Below are 6,000 nucleotides of genomic sequence, written 5' to 3'. Positions count from 1 at the left end.
CTTCAAAGAATATGAGTAAACTGAATGAAAACACTATGTACTTAGAAACAATAATCACATTAAAGGTCATTCACAGAATGAGCAGCTGAAGTGTTCACAGTGAAGGTTTAACCAAAGGACAAGCAGATGTTGTAACAGGTTTTATACAACAGTGGAAGGTTGTGCAGCTGTTATCATTGTCCAATGTCCAGTAATGATAACATGTCCAGTAAAGGCAAAGTAAGACAGAAGTCCAAACTTTTCATCATCTCTCAAAACAGAAAAGACCACTCATCCACCTCCTGCGTGTCGACTGCCTGATCAAGTAACCAGTGTGTTCTGGATTTTGTTTTTCTCACATTCGTTTCCTCTGATGATGGTTAAAGAAACTTTGATGGACTGACAGATTCAGGAAGTTTGTTTTCAGCTGCAGGACAGAAGGTGCCTCCTGGGGTCCGTTTCACAAAGCAGGTTCAACAAACTCTGAGTCTATTCCTGAACTCTGAGTTCATCTACTCTGAGATAGAAAACTCTGAGTTTTCGGTTCCAGAAACGACGCTGATTTGAGTGAGTTTAATCAACTCTGAATAGTTTCACCTTGAGTTTTGCGTGTGCGCCACAACTTTAAAAAGCCAGCATCAATGGAGCCCCGATTCAACGAGTCACCATGGCAACGGGAAGAGGAGGGGCTACGTTTTTCACCAACCTCGAATTGGAAATCTTAAAGGAGAATTCCGGCCATTTTACAAACATATCCCATCTGTTGGAGACCCAGGGAAGTTGGCCAAAGGGAAAACTGCGAGAAATGTTCATGCCCGCTGCGCAAAGTTGTCCAATTGCGCTGATTTCCATGAAAGCGGGCTCTATCGGGCAAGCGTTTAACCTTTTCTGAGGCTCTTAACGTGTATCAAAATACTTTTGACCGAATTGGCCGTGGTGTCAGCAGCAATACAATTCAACCCAGGGGCTAACCATACCATTAGCTAGCACAGACATTATACATGATGCATCTTGTGCCAACAACTCTTCATCTTTATATTCTGGTTCAAAAAGATAACCCCGACCATCAAACTCGTCAAACTCTTCCATTCCAACATCAGAATCTGACGAACCCATCTCAAAATTGCAAACAATAAAATCCCGAAGGTTCTTATCTCCCGCAGCTGAATAATGGGCGAAGGTGCGCTCCTTCCAGCAGTCATGTGACACGTCATGACATCAAGGCGAAAATGTGTGTTGAAACGAGTCAGCTGTTCGATAGGAAACAAAAACAAACATGGCAATGTGTAGTTCGGTTCCCAAGGGTCGTTTTTGGTGGACAAAAAGACAATTTTGGAAAACTATAGTTTATGACTTCGGCGATCAATTTGTGCGCACGCCTGTGGAACACGTAAGCTGAGAGAGGTATGTGCGCTGTTTTTGAAATCTCCAAATGTATCATGTCTGTGCTAGCTAATGGTATGGTTAGCCCCTGGGTTGAATTGTATTGCTACTGACACCACGGCCAATTCGGTCAAAAGTATTTTGATACACGTTAAGAGCCTCAGGAAAGGTTAAACGCTTGCCCGAAAGAGCCCGCTTTCATGGAAATCAGCGCAATTGGACAACTTTGCGCAGCGGGCATGAAAATTCCTCGCGGTTTTCCCTTTGGCCAACTTCCCTGGGTCTCCAACAGATGGGATATGTTTGTAAAATGGCCGGAATTCTCCTTTAATGCGCTCATACGCGAGTTTCAACACGTTTTTAGAAATAAGTGCACCGCTGCAGCAGCAAAAGCGTGAGTTTAAATGTAGTCCTTTGCAATCACAATAATATTACAGGGGAAAAATGCTTGAATGGTAGCCCATTCATTTATTTAATTTAAGTGCAATCCCGCGGGGAGAAGCGCATTTGGCAGCAGTTTAAGATGAAATATAAAAACATTGGGCCTCATGCAAGAACCGTTCGTACGCACAGATTTGTTCTTAAATCGTCCGTACGAGTGATTTAAGAGAATTTGCGCATTCACCAATCTTTTCGTATTTTACGTTTTCTTTCAGGTATGAACAGAATTTACGAGTGATCCAGACCTGTCGTTAGCCTGGGAATTCCCATGCTGCTTTGCGCGTGATTTCATTCACACTGCAAAGGCAGCCTGGAAACCACCGCCCTTATTTTTGTCTGAGTTAGGGAACCAATCACAGAAGGGGGGGGGGGGGGGGGCAGCAAGACGATGACGACGTCTATGCGTTACACCAAAGCTTGTAGAGTGTTAATCCAACATGGCAGCGGACACAACGTTACCGTTCGATGCAGCCTTAGAAAGTGTTTTAAGTAGCTTAGAACGCAAGTTTACTTTTATTTCACTTTTTTTTCTTCTTCTTCCTCATCGAATTTCTGTCACTCTACATACGTCATCTGGTATAAGTGATACAATTGGCTATGAATCGCGCGCAAAGCAGCATGGGAAGAACCAGACGCCATTTGATAGACATTCGTAGCGCCCAATAAACGGCTCTTGGCATTCGTAAACCACGCCTTAAATACGAGAAATTGCACACCTAGTTCTCAGACCACCATCTCATCAAGATGTGGACGCGTCAGTCAGGCTAACCTGTCGTAGGAGTTTCATAAAATAGTCCGCCGTTATTCCAATCAAGTTTGCTTGACTAATGGATTGTATATTTAATTACTTTGAAGAAAACATAAATAAATATACATTATACTCCATAATTATGCTGACATTATTCTGTTTGACTTAAATTGTGCACTAATTGAAGGTTCATTTGAATCTGTAACGGGAAGCGCAGCGGCTGTCTTGCTACTTTTGGACGCCTTAGTGCGTCAGGCTCTTGGAAGAGCCTGTTTGGAGACAGACGAATGGCTGACATCGCGATTAAGATTCCCAAGGACTGTGCTGCTGCAAATATGCAGCTTGCTAGAGCCACAACTCCAGAGAAAAACCCGCCGATCAAACCCAATTCCACCACACGCCCAGGTCCTCACCACCCTTGGATTTTTGGCCAGTGGAACCTTTCAGAGGGAGATTGGAGACAGATCGGGGGTGTCCCAGTCCTCTGTGAGTCGTGCGCTCCCCTTGGTCATCAAAACTCTCATCAGTTTATCACCCATGGTACATCAAATTCCCATACACCGCTGTCCAACAAGTACAAATTAAGAGGGACTGTCATGCCTTGGCTGGACTGCCAATCATAATTGGAGCACGAGACGCATCAAAGCACCCGTGCTGTCGTGGAGCGCACTGAGCTGAAGGCCAGGTGGGTGTGTCTCCATACCTCGTTCATGGCAATATTGCGCCATGAACGAGGGTCTCCACCTGAACCAGCCCAGGCAGACCAGAAGGTGTGGTGGCAGAAGACCCCCCTCATGGACCCCCCATCAGAGTACCATCATGATGAGGCAACAACTGATTGCACAGCTTTAGTTGCAGTCATCGAGCGCCTGCCCATGGCGAGACGTTTTTTTTTTAAGCTATTTTTATATCAAACCATTTATTTTTTTATTTCGGTGACATAGTATTAACAGCACTCCTAATTGCTTCCCATTTCTTCGCTTTAGCAGGTCCCGTAATTCCACTGCTGACACTGCTAAAAATGACAGATTTTACTTTTTTGGATCTCTGAAAGCAGAACTTCAATCTCAGAGCCCGTAAAGTTGCTCTTTTTGCGCCTTGATGCCATTCTCATGACTCAACACTCAACACTTCCTGGCACAGGAGCGAGGAAGCACAGCCTTATATGGTATAATTTTGGGCGTGGAGTATGCAAATCTACCATCCTCGTGCACGTGAACTTAGATACGCACAGGTGTGATTCATCATTTACGCAGGTCGTTTACACACTTTTTCCGAAGTTAAAGGAACAGTTCACTATTTAAGACCTTGAGTCCCAGTTCCAGCTTGTTTATCAAGAATAAGAAATGAGGAGACCATTTTCACAACAATAGCTCATTTCTATCCATTTTGGCTGTTTTCGCTGGTCCATCCTGCTACTACAGACATGGTTCCATTGGGCACTCTGTTCAATGTCCTTAAAACAATACTAATGTTAATTTTAAAGAAAAGGTCAACTCACCGGGTGGTTAGTGGTATTAAAAAAAAAAAATGTCGCCGCATTTTATGGTTTTCCATCCGTGTTCTTTGCTGTTCAGGAACTATTTTCCATGCTAAATCATGACGCACGTAAAAGTCCGCTCTATTGTCCCTTCCCAGTCACGTGACTTTCGTAAAGCAACCGCCATTTTGGACGTATAGAAGACAACGATTTGCGAGTAACGATAGTAACAGTAACGATACAGACAGACTGAAAATTGAATAAAAGAAGAAAGAACAAGATGCAGAAAAAAACTCCACTATCCAGCGAGGTCGGGCCTTTAGTGGGTCAGCAGAGGGAGAGGTATTTGGAGAAGCTGAAAATTGGAGGTTTAGAAAAAGATGTGTACTTGCTTCCACCAGGGCTGTTTACAGACGTCCGACAGCATGCCACCGCCTCGTCTTTACCCGACTTCGGCCCCCACGACCTTTATATTTATGTTGTAAAAAACCCATCGCCATACACGGGAAAGGATCTAAAGGCATACAAGAGTTTGGATGCCTACAAATATTTTGTGTCGGGCAATGTGACCTGCCTTTTACCAGTGGATCGTCCCTGGAGCCGGTGGGCGCCATATTTTTACAGCTAAGGTTTGTTTACATTTTTCATTTAACGTTGTTCACCAGGATAAACGACATGTAAACCCGTTGACACAGTGTTATAATCTTGCTATTACGAGATTTACAATGACCAAGTCGTAGTGCTTTACTAAAGGCGCTGTGTTATGTTTTATCTAGTAGAAAGGCAACCCTGAAATGGCACGGGGGAACACTAGTGTGCCGTGAGAGATCATCTGGTGTGCCGTGGAAAATCCCTCTCAGGCTTTATCTTTATTTTGCATGTATATGTATATGTTATATATCTTTATTCGACACTTACCTCCAACAAAGTGGTCACTACACAACCGCTGGTATACTGAAGGTTGCCAGTCTTTCCTATTGATCGCCGCGACTCATCTTCTCCGTCGCTCAAGGTCAGTGGGGATCCGGTAAAAAGACAAATCTTTCCTCGTCTGCTGACTGTTGGTACACCCAGGCGCGCAACAATATGCCGGCATGATGTAAACCTTACTGATCGAATCGATATTTTTCTTTGAATGTTCCTCACTCCTCCGTTGTTGGCTGTCGTAGACTACTTGTTTTCACGTCCAAAATGGCTGACGCTTTTGTTGTGACGTCACGTGGGATGGGTCAATATTTGAGTCTGAGGCTCTAGCCCTGGCGCAGTGATCTGACAGTGAAAGTGAAAGTGAAAAGGCTTCCAAACGGAATACAATTGGATTACAAAATGCTAAATAAAGCAAGAAATAACTTTTATTTCGCAACGCAATTTTTTTTGGGACACACAGGAACATCCACGAACCACCCGGTGAGTTGACCTTTTCTTTAAAATTAACATTAGTATTGTTTTAAGGACATTGAACAGAGTGCCCAATGGAACCCTGTCTGTAGCAGCAGGATGGACCAGCGAAAACAGCCAAAATGGATAGAAATGAGCTATTGTTGTGAAAATGGTCTCCTCATTTCTTATTCTTGATAAACAAGCTGGAACTGGGACTCAAGGTCTTAAATAGTGAACTGCTCCTTTAAGAGCGTTTGTTGAATCTGACGTGGCGTGTTCGTACGAGACCTTCTTACGAAAAAATTGAGAAATTTAGAATAAAAATACGAAAATGTTCTTGCATAAGGCCCATTGTTCAAACAGGTGAGACCTCGCCATGGAGGTACCTAATTTTTATCATGTTTTACATTGTAAGGTAAACATTAAGTTGCTATTTGACTGTGCAGTTATTTTATCCCCAACATAATGCTGTTTTCACACACATAAATGTCTTCTCATCTATATCATGTTCTGTTAAATAATTAAGCCTGTTTAAACTAACACAGACTTCTACTGAGCCAACAGAAAGAAGGCAGATGCCCGTAAAACG

Source organism: Odontesthes bonariensis, chromosome 18 (genome assembly GCF_027942865.1).
Source record: "Odontesthes bonariensis isolate fOdoBon6 chromosome 18, fOdoBon6.hap1, whole genome shotgun sequence".
NCBI classification, from domain to species: domain Eukaryota; kingdom Metazoa; phylum Chordata; class Actinopteri; order Atheriniformes; family Atherinopsidae; genus Odontesthes; species Odontesthes bonariensis.
This window is presented reverse-complemented; position numbering follows the sequence as displayed.